This window comes from Onthophagus taurus, chromosome 1 (genome assembly GCF_036711975.1).
Source record: "Onthophagus taurus isolate NC chromosome 1, IU_Otau_3.0, whole genome shotgun sequence".
NCBI classification, from domain to species: Eukaryota; Metazoa; Arthropoda; class Insecta; order Coleoptera; family Scarabaeidae; genus Onthophagus; species Onthophagus taurus.
In genome coordinates, this window is record NC_091966.1 from 23,467,136 (window position 1) to 23,476,857 (window position 9,722).

Here is a 9,722-nt window from a genome sequence, read left to right on the forward strand (position 1 = left end):
TCAATAGATTTTTTTATAGGGCGTTAACGCATTTGCATCCGGTGTAATTTCCTGAGTAAGACAAAAAAAATGCAATGACTCAGTTATTATACACTCACTGTTTCTAGCGAAATAAACAGCATTAACATATATTATAGCAGTACTTATAGCATTAACATTTTTAAAAGTAAAATTAATTCAATTTATTGCAAGATTTTATATGTACAAGTTAAAATTCGTTAATGTAACATGTTCATAAATTATGCTGATTAAGGGGGCATTTAGATGCGCAAAAATAAGTTCGTTTTGAAGATTTCTTTTTTCATTATGATGCAATTAATTCCAAACATTTTGTTTATTTACAACTATTTACTCATGCTTTATGCTATAAAAATATACAGGTGTATCTGAATGACATGCCCAAACTTCAGGGGGTGATTCTTTAGGCAATTTTAAGGGTACTTTGATATATGAACCATGGACGGCTTGGGCTCCCCTTAGGAGCTACACCCCTCCAAAATGGCGGAAAATTTTGGTTTAATTCTTTTTTCTCAAAAACCATAAACGCTAGGAAAACGAAATTTGTGGAATATGTTTAACTCATAGTAGGGCACGTTTTCACCCTATTTGTACTTTCAACTTATCCTTCTAAACTACTAAACGTAACCACCCCCTTTACATTTTTGTTAAATTTTTTTTTATGCAGATGGTAAATACATTAAAAAAAATTTTTTACATAGGTAGATGAAAGTATTCTAAAACTTTTTTGTCTCTCTAAAATTTTTCCAAAAACGACTAATTTTTGAGAAAAAAAATAATAAAGCAAACACTAAAATTCGGATGAAGAATTATACAGGATTTCCCAAAAGTAACGGATAAATTCGTTAAAACAACTAATAACAGTTTATGGAGAAATCGCTGAGACGGGTCTAAGGATTTATATTTTTTGCAATTTTTTGGTATAGACTTCAAATTTTTTCCGCCATTATTAAACAAGTTATGAAGTCATCGCTATTTTTTTTAAATAGCCCCATTTTATTATGGATTATAAAGAGGATTTTAGAAAATTGATATTAGCTACATAATAAAATTTTCGAGAAATATTGCCTTGAAGTTTCATGATTGCCATACGTAACCATGGCAACCAGTTGTTTCAGATACTTTATTAAGACAATTTTGATATCTGAAACTGTTGGTTGCCATGGTTAGCTACTGCTATTTTGCTATCTCAATTGAATAGGACATGTTCAATAGAATTTAGGTCAGGACTTAACACCGGATATTCCATGATCTGAATTCCACGTTCTTGCAAAAAGTTTCTGGTGATGCCGGCGGTATGCGGCTTTCCATTGTTCTGCATTAGGATGAAATTTTGAGCGACCCCATATGAAGCAGGCACCACATGGTTCTCCAAGATATTTTCGATGTAATTCATGGCATTTAGTATACCAGGAACAACAACAAGATCAGTTCTGTTGTCTATAGTGATTCCAGCCCAAACCATAACAGATCCCCGACCAAATCTATCCACTTCCTGTATAGTAGCGGCTGCGTAGAGTTCACCAGGACACCTACACTGTGTTAATTAATTATCGTACCCGACGTCATCATTGGAAGTATGCAACCAAATACACAAATCACGTATTACAATACCAATACTGTGATATTGGTTACATACTTGTAATGATGACATCGGGTACGATAATTAATTAACACACTATATACACGTACTCGACCGTCGCAACGAGTTAAACGAAATCTGGACTCGTCTGTTAACAGTACAGGCGTCCAGTGACGAAGTTGCCAATCTCTGTGATCCAGAGCAAACCTCATTCGCGCTGCTTTGTGATGCTGCGTAAGGCGTGGTTCGCGGACACTGCTGTGGCAGTACGTAGACAGGAAAGGACAAGAAATCGGTCTTGATTTTGAGTAGTTTTTCGATTTCGACCTTGTCCAGCTCTTCTAACATGTTGGCCAGTCTTCCAAAACCGATTCCACAAACGCTGAATAACCTGAATAACTGAAGGGGAAACTCGAAGATCTATACTTACATGTCAAGTGGCCACGCTGAATAAGGGCGACAGCACGAGCAACTTGCACTTTACTAAGATGCCTCATGACGCTTCTAATCAACGAAAATTGACAACTGAATTCATTTGTCATCTTTAGTAGTTTGTCATCTTTCATTCGCAAATTCAAAGCATACTTGACATGTTTCCATTTTGTTTTAAGTTATTAATTTACATTTTTAAGTGTAACTTAGAAGTAACTGAGAGTTGTAACATTGTTTTTGTAATTTTCTTTAGTTAAATATATGCCCTTGAAGTAAACCAAATTTGATTTGTCTAGAACTACTATTTAAAAAGTTACAGATTTCGAAAAGTGTTCCCCTAATTTTTTTGAGCAGGGTATATAAATATATAATAAATATATGTATAGTATATATAAATATATCTCTGTGTGGGTGGGACACAGAGATATTTAGTTTTTAATACATAATGTATAATACAAATAGTGTATTTTTGTTTGCTGATCGAATAGTTGCATTATTCATTTGTTGATTTATTATTTTTCTTGTTAGGTCTGCATTTTGATGTATTTTTAAGAAGATATGATTTTGCAAAATTAATATCTGTGTAGCCAGAAAAACATTTTTTTCCTACATATTGTGTAATTTAAAACCACTAACGCAAGAATTACTGACTGAAACTTCCAAAAACTTTAATTTTCAAAGAGTAAAGTGTCCTTTATAGAGTTGTTCTAGTGAAAATATTAGCTGTTCCAGATTGCGTTAGCTATAATAAGTATATATTTGCAATATGGAATTGATAATAGAAAAACTATGGTCACAGCAATCAACTAGACATTTCGGCGGCCAAACCTATTTTTAGTTATAATTTCGTAATGCTGTATCCCATAATTTTGATTTTCTAGAACAATAACTAGAACAACAAAGAAAATTTGATTTTTCCAAAAATGGGTGGCTAGTTAAAAAACCTTTTTTTCCGGTTTTCTCGCGGAATTTTTATTTTTTCGATTTGCCGCTTTGGAACAATGTAGAACAACTCTAGAACAATCTAGAACCACAATAAAAAATTTAAAAATAAAAAAATGGGGGCTAACTTCCCGCACTCCAATTAAGAAGGGTTTTTATAATCCCGGGATTTCGAGAGCAGAATTCTCTATCCTGTGTAATCCCGGGTTTTATGGGCTACATAATATATGTAATTATAAATAAAAAGTGTTCAAGGTGTTTCTAAGGTTACAGTTTATTCTAACCATAATACAAAGCATTATAAAAAAATCTACCATCCATAGAGCTATTTTTAAAGAAATGTCGGAGAATAAGCAATTTATCTATTGTTTTATCTCCTAAACGAGATTTAAAGTTTGTGTTTAATAAACTTGCTGAAGAGAAGCACCGTTCCCCGATTCCACACTTGTTGGTGGAATAGGGTAAACGCACCAGTGTTTGTTTTTTTTTTGTTTTTAATGTAAGTGTTTGACCGAGTCATATTATTTTTCATGTAGATCCCTCTGGCTTTACATAAAATGATCAAAATGTGATCAAATACACATCTGATTCATTTTAAGTTACTTACCCTACATATAAAATATAACATCATAAAGAAATATTTTTTAAAAATTAAAAAGGATAACTATATTTCGCATTTAGTGTTTGACCACTTTGATTACATTATTTGACCAATAATATCTAGTCTTTGACCTTAAAACCGTAAATGTTTGACCGATTCTTAATATAATATTCATTTTCATTATTTTTCCATACTATTTTGTTCACAAAAAAAATGTTTATATTTTTTGACTCTTTAAATGGAGCAAAATGTTCTTGACATAACTGTTCATACAAATTTTGTATTTTCCAACTGGGTTTTTGTAACAGGAATGCTGAATGAAACAACCATTCAACCAGTAGTTTTTCTTCATCAGAATTTAAAAATGCTGGTGGGCCCATTTTCCTCTGCATTGGTTTTTTCCTTTTTCTTTATAAATAAGAGTTGACTTTGGTACATTAAACATCTTGGCTGCTTTTTCATAAGATAAACCTCTACTTCTTGCATCGAGAGCCTTTTGAAGATTCTCTTCACTATATTTAAACATAGGTTTCGTTGTCATATTGGCACTGAAAAAAAGTTAACCTGATTCATATTTGCTAAATTTTCCATATAGATTTTCCATTTTTTGATAATAATTGACCACTATAAGAGTCAGTGTTTGACCAACCTTTTATCCTTTTAATTTTACAGATTGATTACTGCTTAAGTGTGTTCAATTACTTTTATTGTTATAACAAAGACTTAAAAAAATAGAAAAGAACTAAACATTTACTTATATTTATATTAGACTTAAATATTTATAAAATTTAAAATACCGTTTAATTAAATTTAGAACTACTAGTCTTTGACCGCCTTTATTTTCACAAATAATTAATTAAAGCGGTAATTTTTTAATACAACCAATAGAAAACATTATTAGATCACTGACAAACAAAAAAAAACACCATACATGCAAAAACGGCTAAATAGTACTACCTTGTTTGGGCGAATTTCTAAACATAAAAATTACCATTTTTAGCACGATATGGTCGTAGACTTTTTGCGTAGTAGGAGGTGGAGAAGAGACTGGTGGCTATTTATGGACAGATTTATTTCTTTTTAGATTCCTTGGATCCTTATTTTTTACATTTTTTTACAAAAACAGTCAAATACTGACCAACGGTCAATTACTGGCGTTTTACCCTAGTTTTCAAACATTCAAAAGCGAATTGGCGATTTTCACCCATGCTACCGCCATTATTGAATATATCAATTTCTTGGATCAATGTATTGAAGAGTGCATTCTTAGTTAACTGGACAGGTGGCTGTTGTTTGTTTAAAGCAGTATAAAGTTTTTCTTTCAGTGTCTGATTCGTTTCCTGCCGTTGAGGCTCCGCAATTAGTAAGTCATCTTCATCATTTTCAAACATATTTTGTTCATCTTTTTTTATTATGTTAAACGTAATATAAGTTTCTCCAATGTTTTGCTCTAATATACTTTGTTGTTCTTTTGGCTTCTTGTATAACACATCTATTATTACTGCCAGCTTTAAATCATGTGCTAAACATAATTGATGGCTTGAGGGCGTTGATGTGTTTCTTTGTTTTTAGAATAGAAAACATATTTTGAATTTGTATCATTTCACCATGATCAGCACCAGTTAGATAGTAGTGCCATACCGAATATTTTATAAATTAATGACATAAACATTATCCCGAAACCATAATCCATTTCCCGGGATAATTTTCGAGATTTAAATATGAACGAGATCCCGGGATTTTCAGGATTGAAACCCCGGGATTGCAAAATAACATCTATTTATATGTGTAAGAAATTTCAGGAAGATTGGTTCAGTAGTTTTTGAGATATCGTGTCCAAGAGTTGGAAAAACGTAGTTTTGAGAGAATCGCATTTAAAGTGTCGAATAGTAAAAACTGATTTTTTTTTTCAATTTCCAATTAGGCCACAATTCCAAGACCTTACAATAAACCTTCCATTTTTTCATAAAATGAACTTTCCATAGCCAGTTGTTCTTTCCGAGCTTCTGTGGACAGTGATGGACAGAATTCGGTGTTCATCAATTTTATCGGCGTATATTTTGGCTTGCTTGCCAATAACAATGTTCAATGAATTCTTTATTTCTAAAATGGCACTGTGTCCTTCATTAAACAGGCTACACGCAATAAAAGCAGAAATTGCGACTATTTTCAAGCCGGAATGTAGGTGGTTTCAGGTCAATCGCCAAACCGTCGAGTTGAGCCTCGTTAACATTTTGAGTGTGTCCCAAGCATCTGACTACTAAATTACCTTGAGACGGGCTCTATGTAGGTCTTCAAAAATATTATTGTATGTATTTTCACTCAATCTATCGCACATATCCATAAGATTGCAAAATATATTTAATCCGAATCTGCCAATGCCCAGTAGACGTGTAACGAAAATAATCCTACGATTTACTTCATAGCCAGTGTTGATTAGCGATCCTGTCTCTTCGACCACGGTGACAAATCAAAACGAGTTTGAACCCAACACCTCTTGATCCATCTTCCTCAAATGGTATAGTGTCTTTATATTGACGACAAATAATGAGGTTAGCTAACATACTGGACACGGTAAAAAACTTTACCAAACGATATGCGTGCTCGTTATTGTATACAATATGGTCACTACTTGCTGTGAATAATTTTTTTGTACTTGCAGAATATTTTGCAGTTTCTTCTACTTCTTTGATAAATTAATAAACCTTGAAAACGTGACCTAGACGCTTTAGTACTTTTGGATACGAATTCATTTAGAATAATAAGTGATAGCTAAAGATTAAAGAAACTCTATGTGTCTAGCATATACAGGATGGCCCATTGAAAACGTGCTAAACAGCATAACTGCCAGGCAAAGATTTTATCGAAAAAACCTGAAACACATCAAGCTTGATTCTCAGGGGGACAACTTTTGACGTAAGAATTGTCTCCATCAAATGGGCATTATTTTATAGGTCTTGTTTTTATTGATACAACACAAAAAAATTTGTTAGAAAGATTTATTTTCGAAATATCCGGCTTTAAAGATACACCACCTCTCATTTTTCACTAAACATAAATAACATTTCTAATAAGAAAATATAAAAAAAAGAAACAGAGAAAAAACCAGATTGAACCAGGTAGGTAATAAAAATTCATTTAGAATACGGTACTCCAAAACATGTGTTGTGATAGCAAGTTTCTTGCCTTTGCGAAGAAACTAAATGAGAAAAGCAAAATCAAAAAAGAATACGTAAGAACAAGACATCCACAAACGAAAAGTAATCTGAACAAAATAACAAAAGAAATCCGAAACGATATTCATAAAATATACCAACGTAGATGAGAAAACAAAATCGACGAACTAAACTCAAATGACTTCAATACTCATGGGTAGACGAAGCAAACCAAAAATCCCACCACTCAAAACAGAACGGGATTGCAATTACAAACAAAGAAAAGGCAGTAGCATTCGCAAAATCACTAAAAAGCCAATTCAGCCCAAACCAAATAGCTACACAACAAAAATACCCAAAAATAAGTAGAACCAGTCTCTACAGACGAGATAAAAGAAATAATAAAAAGCCTAAATAAGAAAAACCCCAGGAACAAACGAGGTCACAAACGAAGCCCTAAATCATCTTTCAACCGAAGCAACAGAAGAAATCACAAAAATTGCAAACGCAATAATTAATCTGGAATACTTCCCCGAAATCTGGAAGAAAGCAATAACAAGGAAAACAAACCAAAAAACAACTTCGTACCGGCCAATCAGCCTTCTACCTTCAATAAGCAAAGAATCCTATACAAATGAATAAGACAAGCAGCAGAAGAAAACAAGATCCCCGATCACCAATTCGGATTTAGAAAAGAGCACCCAACAGAACAACAGCTTATCAGAATCACCGAACACATAATAAGCAAAGCAAACAAAATTTAACCAAACAACTACCTTATATTTAATTAGTATAATCAATTAACTAACAATAAACAATAATAATAATAATATGAAGGAAAGAAACCTTTCATCAACTATTCCAGCATTTCAATGATCCGCTGCCTTCGGGTTCTTCTGGGCTCCAAGAGGCCCATCACCAGCAACTTCGACCAAGGGAGGCTCAGCTCGAGGAGGTACAGGGGGGTCACCTTTAAGAAGATCGGAGACATCATTTATCTTAAATTTCCTATTCCAACAGTCCAAACGTTTCTTTTTCCATACACTTCTCTTGCCTGCTGATACAACCTATCTATAGTTGACTCATGTTCTGCGATCTCTTGTGCTTTCTCGGATTATTTCTCGTCTGTTTTTGTAGATGGCACAATCGACAGCTCAGTGATTGCCCATGGCTCTGGGGTTTTGCCGTGGTTTTCCGCTAATGCAATTCATAATGTTCTGTTGCATCTTGACCAGTCGTCTAGTCCTGGCCCGGGTGGTATTCCAACTTTATTCTTAAAAGAGTTTGCTACTGTGCTGTCAACGCCACTGTTTCGTATTTTTTCGAAGTCCTTACTTGAAGGTGTTTTCCCAAGTATGTGGCAAACGGCTTTCGTTATTCCAATATTTAAATCCGGTGTTAAACAGTTGGTATCCAATTACCGTCCTATTTCTATCCTTTCAGCTATCCCCAAGGTATTTGAAAAAATTGTCCACGAATATCTTACTCTGTCTATTTCTCACTCTATAATCAATGAACAACATGGTTTTCTGTCTGGGCAATCGGTGGAATCTAATCTGTTGTCTTATGTAAACTTTATTCATTCTGCTTTAAACGAGGATATTCAGATTGACGCAATCTACATCGATTACCCCAAAGCCTTCGACAAAATCGATCATACTATTCTTGTGCAGAAACTTTTCTCCTTTGATATTCCAGATGGCCTTGTTCACTGGATTATGTCGTATTTATCTAACCGAAGTCAAGCAGTCATGATTGGTAGCTCTATATTTGGCTACAAACCTATCACATCCGGTGTGCCTCATACTACTCGTAATGTACATAAATGATTTCTTCGTGTTTTATATTTTCTAAGTTTCTACTCTATGCCGACGATAATAAAATATTCACAAGGATCGGGTCTAATCTGGACTGCCTTAGACTACAGGAGGATCTTGACCGCCTGCATGAGTACTGTCGCCTCAATAAACTGCACCTAAATTATGACAAATGCCAAAAAATTACATTTACTAGGAAACGTTATCCTCTAAACTTTCCTTACAACTTTAACGGTGCTGCTATCCCGTCCACGGATAAAGTAAAAGATCTTGGCATCATATTGGATTCCAAGTTGCGATTTCATCTTCATATTGAATTTATGGTGAAGAAAGCTCTATGTAATTTGGGGTTTGTTATCAGGGTCAGTAAGAATTTCACGAATTTTTTGTGTATAAAAACCCTTTATTTGGCATTTGTCAACAGTGTGCTATGTTATGGTTCCGTAATATGGAACCCCATGTATGCGGTGTATCGTGGTCGTATTGAAGCTATTCAGCGACGCTTTGTACGTTATTTGGCACATAAATTTCATCTTCCTTACTGCGATTACGATAGGCATTGCGTGGTCTTCGACTTATTGTCACTGCAGCAGCGTCGAATTGTTGCTGACTTGATCTTCCTCTTCAAGCTTGTTAATGGCATGTTGGATACCCCCGATCTTCTGCCTGAGTTGAGTTTCAATGTACCGCAACGGCTTACACGTTTCAACGCTACATTTCGTCTTGATAGATCTAACACCAACCTTTATCAAAGCTCTCCATTAGTTCGAATTCTTAATTCCTATAACCAAGGCTTCAACCATGTACCTCTCTTTGACGTTTCCTTACGCTCTTTTAGAAAATATGTACTAACTAATGTATAGCGGATGTTTTGTTGATCGTTTTATCGTTGTATTTATTTTAGTTTATATCACTTTTTTTTTTATATTAATTTTCGTTATTATGAGGATGCTTTGTTGGGGATATTCTCCCCGTTTGCATCCCGAATATGTAATAAATAAATATCGCATTCCAGTGAGATCCTCAGTTATTACTAATTTTGATCCTTTAAGCGTCTTCTTCATGTTCAGAATTTGATATTTGTGGTCTACTCTAGCGAATTTTACTATTATTGCCCTCTTAGCCGTCGTATTTTTCGGCCCCAACCGATGAGCGCATTCAACCGCATCCAAGGG